Source organism: Lissotriton vulgaris, chromosome 11, assembly GCF_964263255.1.
Source record: "Lissotriton vulgaris chromosome 11, aLisVul1.2, whole genome shotgun sequence".
Lineage (NCBI taxonomy): Eukaryota > Metazoa > Chordata > Amphibia > Caudata > Salamandridae > Lissotriton > Lissotriton vulgaris.
The window spans coordinates 194,732,830-194,751,519 of record NC_141699.1 but is presented as its reverse complement, the minus strand read 5'-3'; the positions used below and the strand labels follow the sequence as shown (position 1 = coordinate 194,751,519).

Sequence of the window (18,690 nt, the reverse complement as noted above, 5' to 3'; positions counted from 1 at the left end):
CTTGGTTGATGAGCTATACCTGAGGAGGAGTAGTAGGCATAAGTAAGTAACCACATTTCATTTTTTATTTTTAAATAAGTGGTACAGCCTCTCTTGAAATATTCTCCCCCAGAGGAAATCTGCAGTAGGAATCACATTCACCATACAATGCCTATGGTGGTGGTTACTGTGCTTGAGGATTCTTCACAAGCAAAGAATCATTCAACAGAAGATTTGCCGCTCCCTCTACAAACCATATGATTTTTCTTTACAGTCAAACTTTAAGTCATTCACTAAAGAAATCATTTATAGTTTGGTGGGTGTCCTTCCTTATCAGGGTGGCTTTTACCTCTGCCTCTCCAGTGTAAAATTCCCATCTGTCTGGGGGGAAACTCTGTGTTCAAAGTGCATCTGCCAAGTCAATGAATGTAGTTTTGTCACAGCTGTCCTGATGCAGCCTGATCTGTGTTAATTTGTGCATTTGAAAAAAAAAACAATATGGGGAGTTATTTCTTAAAAGTGGAAAAAAATGCCCCTGATATTTAAATAATTTTCTCCCTGTGTGTGGGGGCCATTGCTTATTTCCACTGCCCAGGAGGAATGGTGGACATGATGGACAATGGAGAAACAGCGGCCCTCATCCTCCTAGACCTCTCCGCGGCATTCGACACTGTCTGCCACCGCACCCTAGTACAGCGCCTCAGCAACGTCGGAATCCAGGACAAGGCGCTGGAATGGATCATCTCCTTCCTCGACGGAAGAACTCAGAGAGTCCGCCTACCACCGTACAAGTCAGAGGCCTCCGAAGTCATCTGCGGCGTCCCTCAAGGATCCTCTCTGAGCCCCACCCTCTTCAACGTCTACATGAGCCCCCTCGCGGCCATCGCACGCCAACACAACCTCAGCATAATCTCCTACGCCGACGACACCCAGCTGATCCTCTCCCTGACCAACGACCCCGCCACCGCCAGAGCCAACCTACAGGAAGGGATGAAAGAGGTAGCCGAGTGGATGACGACCAGCCGCCTGAAACTGAACTCTGACAAGACGGAGGTCCTCATCCTGGGCTCTTCACCCTCCGCCTGGGACGACTCCTGTTGGCCTCCCGCCCTGGGCACCGCACCCAAACCGACAGACCATGCACGCAACCTGGGCTTCATCCTGGACTCCTCCCTCTCCATGACCAGGCAAGTCAACAACGTCTCCTCGGCATGCTTCAACATCCTACGCATGCTACGGAAGATCTTCTGGTGGATCCCCACCGAGACCAGGAAGACCGTCACCCAGGCCCTCGTCACCAGCCGACTGGACTACGGCAACGCCCTCTACGCCGGTACCACCGCCAAGCTCCAGAAGAGACTCCAGCGGATCCAGAACGCCTCAGCCAGACTCATCCTCGACATCCCACGAACCAGCCACATCTCCGGACATCTGAGAGACCTTCACTGGCTCCCCGTCAACAAAAGAATCACCTTCCGCCTCCTCACCCACGCACACAAAGCCCTACACGACCAAGGCCCGAGCTACCTCAACTGCCGGATCAACTTCTACGCTCCCAAACGCCACCTCCGATCAGCCAACCACGCCCTCGCCGCCGTCCCCCGCATCCGAAGAGCGACTACAGGAGGAAGGTCCTTCTCCTACCTGGCCGCCAAGACCTGGAACTCCCTCCCGGCCGACCTGCGCCTGACCCAAGACCACCTCTCCTTCAGGAAGAAGCTGAAGACCTGGCTGTTCGAGCAGTAGCGGCACCCCCCCTCCCCCAGCGCCTTGAGACCCTACGGGTATGTAGCGCGCTCTATAAGTATCACTGATTGATTGATTGATTGATTGATTGGACATTAGCAGGAAAAATGAGCATCAGGAAGTCCCATGCATGAAACAATCTGTGGTGGACAGATCGCTGTATTTGTGGCTGTATGGCGGTCAGTCATCAGTTCCCCTACTTTAAATGAGGTGGGTGTACTCTAAGATTGGCTAGCAGGAGAACTGTTGATCAACAGTAATTCTCCTCTCCATTCAAACTTTAAATGAACCGCCTTAGTGTTCTTTGTGTTATGAATTCCAGATTGAGGTGACTTTTCCTTTTGTATTCCATTGTTTTGCTACAAAGATTCGTTTGTCTTCCTATGATGACTTTCCTTTGTAGAGAGTTTTGTACATTTTTCAGCAAATCATGATGGGAATGTCAGTTTCCAAGGAAGGGCCAACGAGTTAGTATCTTAAATGGCACTCTAATCAGACGTTGTTGGATATATTGATGTGTTTATGTTCCTATACCCAATTTCTCTTAGGTTATCGCTACCAAAGAAAGGAGTTATAAGGATAGTTTGCAATCCTCTGCCAGGACTTTCCTCCCTATTACAAGGTTTATTAAACTGGTGTGTCATGACACCAGTGGAGGTAAACATAATACCTAGGTATGAAGTCACTGAATGGGCTAGCTCATTAGAGTTCAAGCCATTATTACCACCTCATACCATGCCTCCATTCTGTGGAACTCCCTCCCCCTACGGTTTAGATCCACATTCCACCAACTCTCTTTCAGGAAACAACTAAAAACATGGCTTTTCCAGAAACTGCAGTAAAATAGGAATGTGTTTTTGGTCGCAAACCAGCGCTGGGATGCCTAAGGGTAGCCATGCGCTATACAAGGAATCAATTTAATAATAATAATAATACAGCTGTAAATGGCGAAATCAGGTTGAAAACAACAGGGTCCTATTGCTAGATGAGTTTCCCATCTATAGTGAGAAGCAGAGGATCTGTCCTAGCCCTAGACCTTGAAACATTCAGCACAGAGCCTCTTTGGGTCATTGCCAAACCGACATCCGTGATTTGTACAGAGAGCAACTGAATAAAGGTGTCTTCAGGTCTGGTCTTCCTTAAGTTCTCAGTCGTTTGATCTGTGACCCAAAACCAGCTGTTAGAATGGGATCACTGGCTTGGACCCCAATGTTGGCTTTTGTTGGTCTACTCTTATAGTATTATGTGGGACCTATTACCTGCTGTTACTTTGAACTTATTTGGTAGGGCCCCATTTTTGGCTATTATTTCTTACTTGTGATGCTCACTCAGTGTCACACTCAGGATACTTCTTTTGTATCATAGCTGCTACAATTCATCAGTCAGCACTGAAATCAATGTTTCCTTAATGACGGGAAACATTGAATGTGGTAGGAAGCTGGACACGTTTACATCACCTCAAAGCTGCATAAAGTGAACTGGAGAGTAACTTCCACTCTGAGTTGGTTTAGGTAGTTTTGGTGCCAAGGCCAACCAAGGCCCAATTTGAGGGGAGCATGGCACTGGGGCTACATAATCACTGGCAGTTTTTAATAATTATCTTCGATTACAGTATACCAAAGAAATATGCCATGCAATTTCAAGAACTCGTACAGTTGTTCACTGGTGACTACAGTACAAAAGCATCACAGTAGAGATGTACAAGCACAAAACCAAGCATCAAGAGACACACTGAGCTATGACTTCTCAAGGTGGCATTACGGGGGTAATGGATTTTTAAGTTATCTAGGTAAACTGCTTTATAACACTGTTAGTTTCCGACGTGAGAAGGCTGACATTTGGTCAGCGGGGTCAATGGTCACCCAATAAGAAATGCAAGAACAAATACATCCTTGATGCTGAGATATAAGGGACAAATCAGAGAAATTTAAGTGGAAAAAGAGAGAAGTAGGTAAACTTCTATATCACTCACCTGGCAGTCACATTCTGCTATGTATGTGGAGGCCACCTCCATCTGCCAGATATTAGTTCTGAGAGACACCTTTAACCAAGCAGGGTAGAGTACACTGAATTCAGGCCTTGTAGTCAGTGCTAACTTTACTGGTAGCCTCTAACTTAGTTTTTTATCAATTGCGACAGGGATGATGTCTTGAATGAAGAACAGTCTCTGGTTGAGGTGCATTACCTTCCCCTGTTTTAGTATCCTGTCATAGTTGGGTTTTGTAGGAAAGGGGATGATCGGTAGGTGGGGGTATTCACATTCAGCTGGTAATAATACCACAATCACTAATAGTTCCAGTCAAGTCTTAATAAATTAATCCTTGCTCATCCCTTGGTAGCTTGGTAAGCAAGCAGTCAGGCTCAATTTAGGAGACAGGTATGTGTAAAGCATTCAATATCAACAAAACAGTAAATATGTAAAAGATACAATAAAAACCCAACACCAGGGAGGAGGAGCTACGCGGGCATCCAAGATGGTCGCGTGAGCAGAGAGCTCCCGAGACCCGCGCCGCCCTTCTTCATCTATCCTGCACCTATCCTGGTCATATTGACGGGCTTTTGAAGTCCTATCCTTCCTGATGCTGGAGATCCTTTTTTGGTCGAAATCGGACCTTGGGGACCATTTCTGTGTCGTCTTTAACTTTCTGGCCTGCCCACGGGCACGACCGGGGACTCGGCTGCCTGCTATGGCCGACCCGTAACTCAACAACAACGGCTGCCAGGCATCTGGTCCGCCGGAGGTGTACTGCTCTCGCTTTCGGTTTCCTGCCTCATGGTCTTTGTCTCCTCCTACGCTGCCCTCGCCTGCTGCTTCACGATCCACACTTTACAGCATTGGACTGGCAAGGAGGCCGCGATACCTCCTCTTGGACTGCACGTCGGAGTTTCTGGATTTCTCCTCCGTTCCACAGCTTCTCCTGGCCACTCGGCCGACATCAGAGGCGACATGGCGACGAAGGCTGAGGCCGAGAAGCGCAGGAAGGCTGCAACCCGGGGGGGGTCGATCCAGTCGAACATGATCGAACGCTACACCCAGCCGCGAGGCTCCCCCGGTGTTCCAAGTGCAGGAGCTGAAGGATCTCAAACGGATATGCCGTCTTCTTCGGAAGTATCGCTTCAAGATCTGTTGGCTGCCATTTCTGGACTCAAGGCCGATATGAGTCAGCAATACGAGGCCATCGTGTCCAAAATAGACACGGTGGCTGTGGACGTTACTCTTATTCAGGCCGATTTAGCCAAAACAAATGAACGGGTGAAGGCATTGGATCTTAAGACGTCGAGTCTGGTGACGGACATGGCGGAGGCACAGTCTGAGATTGGAAACCTGCGTGCCTCGCACGATCTGCTGCTCAAGCGAATGGAGGACTACGACAACAGGGCCAGGCGAAACAACATACGCCTAGTTGGAGTGCCGGAATGTGATGGTGCTGCCTCGATCGATTTATTGGTCGAGGAACTTATCGTTGCCAAACTTGCTCCGGTGGGACTCAGTAAGTTCTTTGCCGTAGAGCGCGCATATCGTTTTCCAGGAGGACAAGTGAAACCAGGAGGCCCGCCGAGGCCTATCATTGCACGACTATTTCACTATCGGGACAGAGACGCTATCCTCCAGGCCGCCCGTAAGCACGGCCCGCTGAAGTATGACAATAACTCTGTCTCTATCTATCCTGATTTCACTCCCCAAGTGCAGCGACAACGATCAGGGTTCCTTGGGGTGAAGCGTCGCCTGAGAGAAAGAGGACTGAAGTACGCCATGTTGTTTCCAGCCCGACTGCGGATTGAATTTAGAGAACGTGCATACTTTTTTGATCAACCGGAGCGTGTGACCGACTGGTTGGACTCGTTGCCGACAGACGACTCTGGAGGCGGAGGCCCTGGTGGTGCGGAAGGTGGTGCAACGGCCCAGGAATAATGTGGGACCCCGGAGGTCCGGACTGAGACTACGTACTGTACTGAGTAAATTATCTGTGTGCTTTATGGTTTTGCCCGTGGCGGTGCGGGAACGGGTGATTTCTCCCTTCCTCCTCGGGGGGTTCTTTGTGTAGATAAGATGGGGCGACAGGCACACTGCAGTTGGGGGTGGCTTTTTAGTCAGCAGGGGTGCAGGGAGGGGGGTGTTGTAACGGGTTTCTGTTGGGGGGTTGGTTCTTGGGGATTTGGTTGTGTTTTGTTTCGTCTGCTTTGTATTTGTTTCCATGGTATATCACGGTTTGCACTCATTCTGACCTTGGGGTTGTAGAGGGGGAGGGGGGTGGAATATAGCTGTCGTGATGGGGGGGGTGAACTGCGGGTTCTTTCTTGGAACGTTAACGGGTTGGGTGATAGAATCAAGCGGGGCATTGTACTACAGTTCTTGAGGCGCCACGCCCCTGATGTTGTGTTCTTGCAGGAGACCCACTTGATTGGAAATGCTTGTAAAGCCCTCGACCGTCGGGGCTACCGCCTGGTTGCGCATGCTGGTTTCACTTCTGGGTCCCGGGGGGTGGGTATCATGGTGAAGTCTTCCCTTGCTTTAGCTATTGATGAGATTGTCCTTGACGACCGTGGGCGATACGCTGCTGTTTCTGGGAGGTGGGAGGGTAAACAGATTGTGCTGGTTGCTGTCTATATCCCCCCAGGACTACAGGCCACCACCTATGCCGATCTCGGCAAGACTCTCCTTGATCTTCCGGATGGACTGTTAGTCCTGGGCGGGGACTTCAATTCTGTTATGTCTGGTGAATGTGATCGGCTTCCCCCTAGGGTCCTGCTACCGTCCCAGATGTGGCTAAGTGAGATGGCTGACACTTTTGGCTTAGTTGATGTTTGGCGCTCATTACACCCCGATCTCCAGCGCTACACTTTTCACTCTGGTGTACACGGTAGCCTCTCCCGTATTGATTATTTCTTTATGTTAGCCTCCACTTTGTCCACTGTTCGAGAGGTACGACACCTTCCCCGGGGTATCTCGGACCATTCCCCCTTGCTGCTTAGGATTACTGTTGGTGGTCTTCGTGGTAACAGGGTCCCCCCAATTTCTCCCTGGCATTTCCGAAATCCCCGGCTCCGTTCAGATTTGGTCAAGGCAATTGATTGCTACTTCGACGAGAATGTGGGCTCGGTCACCTCCCCCACTGTCCTTTGGGAGGCCTTCAAGACGGTTATCAGGGGCTCCGCCCTATCACTCATTGCCACGGAGCGTAGGGTAAAGAGGGAGGCTGTGTTGGCTCTTGAAACAGAGATTACGGCGCTGGAAAGTGAGCTGGGTGGGAATGACACGCCCGCATTGTTGCACACTTTGGAATTAAAACAAGCTGACTATAAAGCATGTGTTACGGATGCTGCTAAATTGATGCGATCGAATCAAGTGGGCCGACTGTATGACGTGGGCGACAAGGCCAGCAAGCTCCTGGCGTGGCTGGATAAGGCTGAGCAAGCGAGTCGTGTGGTGCCTGTCATTGTTCGCGAGTCTGGTGAGAGTGTCTCTGACCCTGGTGAAATTGTGGATTGTTTTGTGGACCACTTCCGGAATATATACACGCCCGTTAGCGATCGGGATGAGGCCGATTCCAGGTTACTACTGCGAGACATTGCCCTGCCTACTGTTTCCGATGAGGACAGCCTCGTTTTGGAGGCCCCTTTCACCGTTGACGAAATTGCCCTTGCTATCCGATCCCTGCGCTCGGGAAAGGCGATGGGCCCAAATGGACTGCCTATTGAGCTCTACAAACTTTGTCCGGATAAAATGGCTGCCCACTTGCGCCAGATGTTTCTCGAGGCGGTTGAGGCTCGCAGTCTCCCCCTCGAGCAACGCCTTGCTACCATAGTGGTCATCCATAAGGATGGCAAGCCTCGCGACCGCTGCGCCTCATACCGCCCCATTTCTCTCCTTAACGCGGAACCCAAAATCCTCGCTAAGGTTCTGGCCAATCGGCTGCTTAAGGTGATTTGCGACCTGATTCACCCGGATCAATCCGGTTTCATCCCACACAGGAACACTGCCCTTAACCTGCGTAGGCTCCACAGTGTTCTCGCGAGAGCTCCAATTCTCGCAGAACCGGCTGTGGTCGCTTCCTTGGACGCCACGATGGCTTTCGACACTATCGAATGGCCTTATCTTTGGGCGGCTCTCGCCAAATTTGGCTTTGGCCCTAACTTTATCGCATGGGTTCAGCTCCTTTATGAACAGCCTTTGGCTCAGGTCGCGGTAAATGGCAGATGCTCTGATCCCTTCCCTTTAGGCCGTGGTACGCGCCAGGGCTGTCCGCTCTCCCCTCTTCTATTCGCGTTGGCGCTCGAGCCCCTTGCCGCGTGGCTTCGCTGGGAACCATCCATCAAGGGGATTAGATGGTCTCCAGACCTCGAAGACCGTGTCTCCTTATACGCGGATGATATCCTTCTTTATCTTACATCCCCCCAAAAATCGCTTAACGTTCTCTTTGACGTCCTCACTTCCTTCGGAAAGAATTCGGGGCTAGTCATTAATTGGACTAAGTCCTGTGTATACGTCATAGCCGGGACTCTGCCGCCTCTACCGCGCAGGTTTCCCATACTGGTAGCGACCGATGGCTTTAAGTATTTGGGGGTTTATGTCTCCATGACCTCTTCTGTCCGCTATGAGCGGAACCTGTATGCTCCACTCCGTAGACTCAAGCAAGATGTCCGACGATGGCGTGAATTGCCCTTATCCCCACTGGGCCGCGCGGCACTCTTCAAAATGATGTCGCTTCCCCGATTTCTTTACGCCCTGCAAAATTTCTTTGACCCTGTCCCTGCGCGCTATTTTCGTGAGGTTGAGAGTTTGCAACGACAACTGATCTGGGACGGCCGTGCCCGCATCGCCTTGTCCAAACTCACCCTCTCATGGTATGATGGTGGTATTGCGTTGCCTGATATTAGACGATACTACTGGGCCTCCCACCTAAGCGCCATCAACCATGCGACTTACGCCCCGGAACCTGCTCCTGCCTTTGCCTTGGATAAACTACTGCTACCCGGAGGCAACTTCACTAGGGCTCTGTACTCTAAGGCACCCTTCCGACTCCTCACGGGCCCAACCAAATGTGCGGTGAGGGCGTGGAGGGATGCCACTGTGGCCACGGGCTGGGGTGGTAGGCTCACGCGTATGACGCCATTGTATGATTCGGACCGGTTGGGCAATCTGTGGAAGACGAAAGGTTTTGAGAAATGGGACATGATTGGGATCAGTACGGTGGAGGATCTATGGGCACGGGGCACGGTCAAATCCTTCGAATTATTGAAACTGGAATACCGGCTTGATGACAGAGAGCACTTTCGGTATATGCAGGTGAAGCATGCCTTGTCCTCCGTCTTTCCATCAGGTACCGAAATACCGCAGTCCTCCCCTTTGGAGGATCGGGTTCTAGACGGCCACGTCCCTGATAGCACTATCTCCTTGATATACAAAAAGCTTATCAACAACAGGGCTGACCAGCTTGAGAAACTTCGCGCTTCCTGGACGGCCGACGGACTCGAGCTAGACGATGAGGACTGGCAATCGGCTATTTCCTCCCCTAAGGAGGTGGCTATTCCGGCTCGACTTCGCTTTGTCCAGCTGAAAATCCTTCACCGTGTGTATCTGACTGGGATGCGTCTGGTGCGAATGGGGTTGGTTTCGGATGGACGATGTAGGCGTGGGTGTGGAATGGACAGTACCTTCCTTCATGTTCTGTGGGAATGCCCGATGATTGCAGCTTTTTGGTCTAGAGTGCATGATGTTATGGGTCGTGTCACCGGGATCCCACTCCTTCCGGAAGCACGACGCTGTCTGTTAAATGTGTGGGAACCGTCTGATTGTAATGCTGCCCAGACACTTTGGGTTACCCTGGGAAATATGGTCGCGAAGAGAGATATAGCTCAGCTCTGGGGCTCCCCTCGATTACCTTTGCTCAGTGCCTGGAAAGAGAACATGGACTGGTGCATGTTCAGGGAAAAAACTGTGTATGAGGCGCGGGGGCGTCCAAGGAAATGGTCCAGGGTCTGGGCTCAGTGGAATTCGTACCGTGGGGATATCTGCTCCCCGCCATTGGACTATGAGGTTCCTCTCCCCTCCTCTCCATGATTTACGTTCCTTCTCCAACCTACGCCACACGTTTTGTTCTACTCTCGTGCTCGCCCCCCCTCGCCATATGTCCTTCCTTACTTGTTCACCCTCTCCCCCCCACCCCCAGCAACCCTTGCCGTAATGATACCATGTGTTTGTGTGTTGTTGTTCTTTTCGACAAAAACATAAAATTAAACCTTTCTCATCCTCTCTATATGGTGCTAAATTCGAACCGATAATGTGGACTCGAGTGATTGCTTTAACACCGTACTGCCTGCTAATTTACTCTTTAATCATCCTGCTTATGTCATAGCGGCCGGCCCGGGGGGTTGTAGGCAGACGCTGTGTATTGTGCTTTTATAAATAAAGGTTTTAAAAAAAAAAATTTAAAAAAAAAAAAGAAAACCCAACACCAATATATAGAAATAGAGAATATCTTTAACTTTAAAGACACCACAACAACAAAAATCCAGTGTAGGGAACTATATATATATATATATATATATATATATATATATATATATGTATATATATATATATATATATATATATATATATATATATATATATATATATATATATATATATATATATATATATATATATATATATATATATAAATACAAAACGGCGTTCCAAGCGCTCACTCAGGTACAGCAATTGTCCACACTAGAATTGCAGGTCTGTCAAACAAGTAGGGTTTATTCACGCCATAAGCCCTACGTGACACGTTTCGCACTCCGTGAGTGCTTGTTCACACAATAGTGCTCACAACATTTGCTGTTTTTACCGTGTGTTCACAATAAACATCAATGATGGACTCACGCCTAAACACAGTACTGAAGGCGCCATCTTAGAGTAGGTCTGACAAAATAACAATAATGGCAATTGTTCAGATTATCACCTGTAATCATGTCAAAAATCAATTACCCGGTATGTTAACCAAAATTAATATAAATGTACAAAAATGTACATAATTGTAAAGTCAGACAACTAAACATTGGTAATTCATATTATACGTCGCCCTTGACTGGTATCATATCATTTGAATATAAGAAGTTGATACGAAGGGTATTGCCCTTGATAATCGTATTGTGAGCTGACATACACCGGCATGTATTGTGGGTCATGTGTCTGTATCATCCAATCACGTACTCAATCTGATAGCACGTGATTGGCCAATGGAACGCCCTGCGGTTCCCTTGGTAACGCAATACCATAGCTATAAACAAAATACATGTGCGAAGTACAATGATTGTCTTGTGTGTCCACTGGGCACCCTGAGTTCAAAACTCGCAATTCACAAATGTCCCCTGATTAGTGGGTATGTGAGGACTAACCAGTAAAGATAAAACTGTTAGTGAAGATAGCGTCCTTCTTGTCCCCTTGTTAGTGGGGGAGGTAAAATAAACAAACATCAATGTCCAGGTCGTACAGAACTGCCACAATATGTGAGCATACACACGTAAAAGCAAATTTGAGCACTACGTTGAGGATCTGCTATAAAAAAAACCCCGTTCCAAATATTTTTGTGAGTCCATCATTGATGTTTATTGTGAACACACAGTAAAAACAGCAAATGTTGTGAGCACAATTGTGTGAACAAGCACTCACGGAGTGCGAAACGCGTCACGTAGGGCTTATGGCGTGAATAAACCCTACTTGTTTGACAGACCTGCAATTCTAGTGTGGATTATTGCTGTACCTGAGTGCGCGCTTGGAACGCCGTTTTGTATTTCATATTGAGCACCGGATACCTCACCGGCAGCGCGCCACCCCCACTGGACGAGGGATACCCCACTGAGGTGATCTTTGGATTAATATATATATATATATATATACATATATATATATATATTTTTTTTTTTTTAAAGATTAACAAAACAACTGTGCATTTTAACACCAAAGAGCTTAAAGCGCCACTCGTGCCTATCTGATCGGCAGCGATGGAGTGCAGGTCGTATAGGCTGTGTGCGAGGTCCTGGTCAAAAGTTTAACTTTAATTTTGATCTTAATCTTTTTCTTTGAGTTATTCTCTCATCGAAAGGCTCGTCAGATACAAAGCTGATATGAAGACACCAGCTTCCTGAACTGAAAAGACGGGCATCGGATCCTTCAGGGTCAACGGTGAGGAGGGTCTCGAAGCGGTCATCGACGGCTTCCCTCGGTGCATCGAGTTGGGCTCCGCCTGGAGCTTTTTATCTGGACGAACCAGCAAGGTTGATCCAATCGGCATTTCAACATCGGTGACTTGAGTCTCAACGTCGAGCCTGTCTCCTTCTGGACCTTTTCTGCAAAACTTGGCAGAAATTTTATTTTTCCACAGATCTTCCTTGTGGATGGTTCCTTGGGAAATGTAAGGGTCCTCTAGTTCTGGCCAAGGGTTCAGAGACTCTGGATTGCCTCTTGGTGGCTAGGACTCAATTTCACACAAGGCACCGGCACAGTCCAGGAAACATCCTTTCAGCTAGGGTGTTTTGAGGAGCTCCTGCAGCTCTCCGATATTTATCCTCCATTATGGGCTGGCAAGGGTGGGGAGCGCCCCAACCATTAGAAGAAAAGTTATGACCACTTCTGTGAAGTGTAGCATATTTTAGACCCAGAATGCACTGTTCTCCAGAAATCAAAATGGAGAAAATCTCTCCTTGTGTGTCTGTGTAACCCAACCCAAAGGTGTGGCTAACATCTGACTACACTCCTCTTCTAGCCTCTCTCATAACCCATTTAAAGGGGGCGCTCCCATCTGACCTCGGATCAAGGAAGTGGGGTCTGACCTGGGTCCTAAGACATCTGTACGCCTGTCTTTGAAGTCCTGCTTCTCTCTATTCATCACCTTCCTCTCCCTGGCCTCTCCAGGAAGCAAATCACCTCCCACCAAATGGCATATTATTTCATCCCCTAGCCTCTTCACACCTACTCAGGGAGCAGCTTAGCTCAGGCTGTCAAAGTCTGGCAAGTCAAAAGAGGCTGCTAAAGGGCTCCTCCAGGTAACTTCAGGATAGTAAGTTCTAAAACAATTTTCCTGTAATAGTAACATTAAATCTAACCTTGGCAAGGTGTTGAACCTAATGTGATCATTAATCTGATTCTTTGAATGATATTGCTAGCCAGCTCCAAAAATGACTTTGGCTGTTTTGCGTTAGCAGGGCACATAAAACATCTTATATACTGTCCCTGCTTTTTATAACTATGCTCCATACCCTTGGGGGACCTTGAGTAGACCTTATAAGTAATAAAAACGTAGTTTGGACTTTGAGAGTACTTTTAATTCTAAAGTCGAATTTAGATATAGTTGTATTTTAAACCAGCCTGCAAGGCAGGCCTGACTTTAAAATGACACCAGGCACCACAGCAGTGCACCCTTAATTGTATTAAGTCCACTGGGGTCTAGAAACGTAAATGCCCTTACATATATGAGGGACTGACAGGTAGGTTTTCGTTGGCAATTAAAATTGTACCAATTACCATATACCTTTAAAAAGGCAACACTGGCCCTTGGCCTGTTTAGTAGAGTCCGGGGCACTTTCAGAGTCATTAACCACCAGCATCTGTAAAAAAATGTGTGTGATCAAGGCAAAAAAGGATATGACTTTCATACAGGTTTCCCCCGGTAGTGCCAACAGTGCAATCTCAGAGTGCTTTCTTCAAAATATTTACCTTTTGTGAGTATTCTCACTGTCTTCTTCAGGGTCGTGGGCTGGGGCCCTCAGTGGGTCCCAAGTTGCTCTGTAGGAAAACCTCAGTGGATCTTCAGGCCCTTCTTAAGTCTCCAGCCTAAGAAATACATGTTTATCTCCCTATTAGCATCCTCAACTCTGTCAAACCATAAAACCTCAAATAAATAAAATAAATAATTATTAATTATGGAGGCAACATCACAACAGTGCCATTTGACCAAAGAATTATTGTTTTCTCCTTGGCCGGCAACACAAATCTCAAGGTTTGCAGTGGCTGTTTCAATTCCTATGAGCATCTCCGAAATGGCCTTGAGTCTGTTCTCTACTGCTATCACTTAGACGTCAAACCTGCCCATATTTTTATGAAGGCCATTACAGCCCACTGATAATATATTTGAGCCTGGAAAGTTCAAACATTGCACTCCTTCTCGCTTATTTAGGCATTACCATATCATCATGATTTAAGATGAAAGTAGTCCGCGATTGGTGTTACGGAACTTACCCTACACATCTGTGTGGGCTCTGCTTTTGGGCAGCTACCCCTCAATGAAGTAGACATTGTAACATCAGTAAAACATTAAATTAACCTCTCAGTTGCTTTTTTCCTCTCTCCTTCTCCTGAAATTATTTTTCACATCAATGGCTCTAACCACTCCACTACCCTGGGCTGTCTACTCAGAACAGAGCGGGCAGAATTGCAAGTCCTCAGTATATATGGCTGTGAGATAAAGTCAACCCGACTGCGATAACCTGCTGTTCATGAGGCACCATTCCAAGTCTTTGGTGCTGCTCCACTGGGCCAGATTCAGGCTCTTTGTTGTCTGTGCAGCTCTAGCTGCTCCATTAGCTTCGAATCCAGTTCACTCCCCCTAGAATCGCTCGAGAGATTGCTATGGAAAAAGAAAAAATCTTAGAAAAATAGGGTGATCAGATGTCTCATATTTTGCCCTAGACAATCTTGATTTTTCACTATTTGCTTCAGTAAATTTAGCAAATGCCCCCTGTTGCAGAGAATCTGACTTGGACACAGAAGGGGGCAAGTTCTCCCGTGTTCCACTGACGAATTAGTTAGCAGTTCATAGCAGAAACCACTTAACACTGAGGATACTGTGTGTAAAGCGGCAGTTAACTACCCTAATTGCCTCAGTGTGTGTTTTCTCCATTGGTGAGTGCTGGCCAATAAATCTCTCTATGCCCACTGGTTTTTGGATTTAAAATGCAGGTCACTGTACTAAATGGCTACCTATCTCCCAGAGCTTGGGGAGAGACCTCGCACCCCTAGCATGCTTCACCTTGCCCCTCCATTGCTGGTACTTTTTGTTTCAAAATCTTTTTATTGAATTTATACCAATTCAGAGAAAAATATTGTAGTTGCAACAAGTATAGTATACAGGCCAAGAGTTACAGATATCCCCCAGGTACACACAGCTTGTTAACGAGGTCTCAGCCCGATAGGTATCCGTGCTTGTGTGACCCAATCTACACCTTTAATATCTTGCATTGCACCATTTACCAAATTGCCCTGATGTGGGACCTTTGCTAATGTGCACATGTGCATCCTATCCCAACTTTGAGCCATAAGAAAGGCAATTAAAAAGGAGGAAAAATAAAACCAAAAAAGAAAAAAAGGAAAAGGAAAACTAAGTGTGAACCGAACTACTGTATCATGGTGACTATATTCCAAGGCAGGCCGAGTGGTGGGGTGGTTCCATGGGCGGGGGCTAGGGCCAGTTCTCTTTCACCGAATGCTTGCCCAAAGTGCCCCCCTGTCAGTTAAGTGTGAACCGAACTACTGTATCATGGTGACTATATTCCAAGGCAGGCCGAGTGGTGGGGTGGTTCCATGGGCGGGGGGGGCTATGGTCGGTTCTCTCTCACCGTATGTTTGCCTATAGCGCCCCCCTGTCAGTTAAGTGTGAAATAAGGGCTGACCCTCTGACAGATATTCCACCAGCGGGGACCAGATGTGCTTGAACCCCTTTCTTGATCCCTCTGCTATGTCTGACAACCCCTCCAGTGCTAAAGCTCGCTACAATCTAGGGTGCCATTGCGTGATGGATGGGGCCGCCGCCTTTGCTGGTACTTTTTAATATATATATGGAAAAGCTCTCTGTGATCTGCTGGTAGCCAGAAGTGTGAGCTTTCATCTTTACACCAATGACATACGGATTTTTGTTCACCCTTTAGGAAATGTTGGAAATGACAAGTGGAAACTAAGTATGATGTTGAGGAATACACAGCTGAGCTGCTCTGCCCTTAATATTGATAATATTAAGGGCACCTTGGTTGGCAGCTCAGCAGCTGCCAACCTAGGTGAAAACTATGTAATGTAATGTAAAGGGAATCTCTATAGTGCTCTGTTACTCCAAGGATTGTCCTGGCGCTCTGCACCTCCAGTGAAATGTAGCTGAGAGAAGTACCACCAATCCTGCAAAAAAAAAGCTGTGTTTTCAGTTTCTTCTGAAACTGGGGGGTAGATGAAATGCGCCTTAACTCCAAAGGGAGTTTTTTCAAAAGTGTAGGCACCAAAAATGAAAAGTACCTGCCCCCTTTCTGGACCGTCTAATCCTATAAATGTTGGCAAGAAAGAGGTTGGCTGGGCGCAAATGCCTCGAAGGAGTATAAAAGTGAATTCTTACTCTGATGTACCAAGCTCCAGACTGATAAAGCGCCCTGTGTACCAGTAGCAAGGTCTTGAAAAGGATCCTCCTTCTAAAATACTTCTGTTCAAATTATCAAGCCCCTAGTTAGCTTGTCTCAGATGGTTAGAACTTTGGGTTTTGTGCTGCATGAACAGCTAAGTCTGGAAAGTCATGATAATCGTCTGGAAAACACCTACAGCTACTTTATCCGCATCTTTGCTAAATGGGGCCATTTGGTAGAAGGAAACAGAGGACCAGAACAGCCAGAGCTATAATCGGGATTATTGCAATGCCTTGTTTAGAGGGTTTCTTACGAACGTTTAAGTAGTGTGCAACACATCCCGAATCATACATCCAGAGTGGTAACAGGTATAGGCTGCCATGGACATGTATCTCCTTACCTAAAAATGGCACACTTGCCCATACTGCAGAGAAGGGTAAAGGTTCAGGCACTGATCTTAGTGTACTGTAGATGAAAGATCAGAGCGAAGAAGACTAGATTTGCTGCATACATGTCTGATTGAGTATTAAGATTGTTGGATAAAGGCCTGTTGGCGGTTCCTCGTTTTCAGGGAAACTCACTAGAAGGTAAAATGTTGCAGGTTGAGGGGGTTAGGAAGTGGAATTGCCCACTCGAAGAGCTAAAGTGAACTTTACATATCTTAAAAAGGGGCTGAAGACCAGGTTTTTTAATGAGTCAGCCAATGGTAGTTTGTGTGCAGTGCCTGTATGAAGTCTAGGTTTTGGAGCCATACAGATGTCATTGACTGGACGGAAATCTGAATAAGCGTTTTGACTTGATTGTGAGAGATGAAGGAAACAAATATGCCTTGACCAAAGGTTTAGTGATGGTTTGGTTTCCTTCAGAATTTGTGTAGGCAAATATGAAAACTGAATCAAAAAGACTCATGAAAGACATGGTCATGACATGAGGAGTGTATCACCTTCCCAAATAATACATTTTGGTGGATCCCCATTGACAATCGACTTTTCCTCCAAAACATCCGCACTGCCCCCCGCCTTGTAGGGCAGACCGGTTGATGAGTACTTTGTGTTGAATTTGAAAACACCCAGCCTCATTTAAAGTGTGATGGAAAAGGTGAAGTGCCTAATAATCAGATTACTGCACATTTCTATCAGTCTGCAGATTTTGAGAAATGCCATAAAACCACTCCACACCACGAAAATAACAAGCATGGTTACCATCAGCAAAACACTACCAGTATTCAAACTTAAAAACTGAGAGTCTGAGTCTGGCGTTCTAGACTCATATGGTAATTAAAAGAACTCGAGCAAAGAAGCTCCATGTGAGGCCCTTCGGGCACAGCAGCGCCAGCCCGATGAGGAGCAAAGCCCGATGATGAAGCATGTCTCCAATTGGTGTTTTTCCTTAACAAGACACCTTTGATGATCTCAACTGGTCAAATTACCCAAAGTGGGCAGACTGGACCATCATCAAGGAACTGCATACTTCACTGTGGATTTATACTATTAGAGAGGATGTGTGCTGGACCGGAACTCCTCTTGTCCCATTTTTTCATATTGAACATGTTCAAGATAGCCATTGGCGATGTAAATGAATCACATATAGATTCAATGTAGGCAGATCCAGCAATTTCAGATATTGTGAAACTCTGCATTGCCTATTGTGTCAACATTAGACACTCCTTCAGCAAATATATCTTTGGGAGTTTGTCGTATTGGTGACCCTAGAGTGGATAAACTTTGTTAAACTGACAATTGAGAGAGGATTGTAGGAAGAAAAACACTACTTTCAGTCTTTAGAGATAAGTGGAGCAGGAATAACACCTAAATGCATCAGCTTTGTGCCAGGCTGAACAGCCTATAATTACCTTCTTTTCATTTGGAAGGCTATGAAATAAAAATAGCCTGGAAATAACTAAAATCTGATGTTACCAAGCTGCGGAGAGCGGGAGGGGGTCATTGCAGGGGTCATCTCATCCAGGTGCAGGAGGGGATGTAGCAGCAACATATCACATGGCCACAATAGCGATAGAAACAGGTGAATAAATGGCAGCTTGCCATTGGTCGAGCACGGGCGATAAAACGTGAATAAGAAATTTGCTGGAGGAATGGTAACCACAAGAGAGGGAGAAGAGAGATACGCAAGAAGACGAGCAAAAAATGTTATGTCTTGAACAAAGCGAAGCAACCAAATGATCATTACTTACTTTTTATTTAGCGCTTGCTACTAAAGTCTTTAAACTTTGTAGGGCTGTATATACTTGGTGTTACTGCTACCCAAGTGGCAAGGCTCAGTTCTATATTAACCTCAGAAGTCTGAGAGGTAGAACTGGCTTCACTAGACTAGGAATATGCGAAATTCGTATAATTTGCTAGTATTATAGGAAATGATGGCAAAATTATGCATAAGTATACACAATTCAAATCTGTAATTTCGTGCTATATTTTAGCATCAAATGTGTCCTTGCATCATTTTTGGCTCCATGGAGCATTTAAACTAAAGCACCGAGAATAAAAGCTATTCGCATCCTGTTCTTCCAATGCGTTTGCTATAAGTTGTTAACACAGATTGCACGTTTGTGGTAAATGTTTACCACAAATGGTGCGTAATCGCACA

General features: G+C 46.8%; 1 protein-coding gene across 1 annotated transcript in view; it reads left to right on the top strand.

The window, feature by feature from the left end:
- Positions 1–18,690, top strand: part of SVOP (SV2 related protein) — a 393,561-nt gene that overhangs the window by 174,871 nt on the left and 200,000 nt on the right. The gene's annotated exons all lie outside the window — the stretch shown is intronic.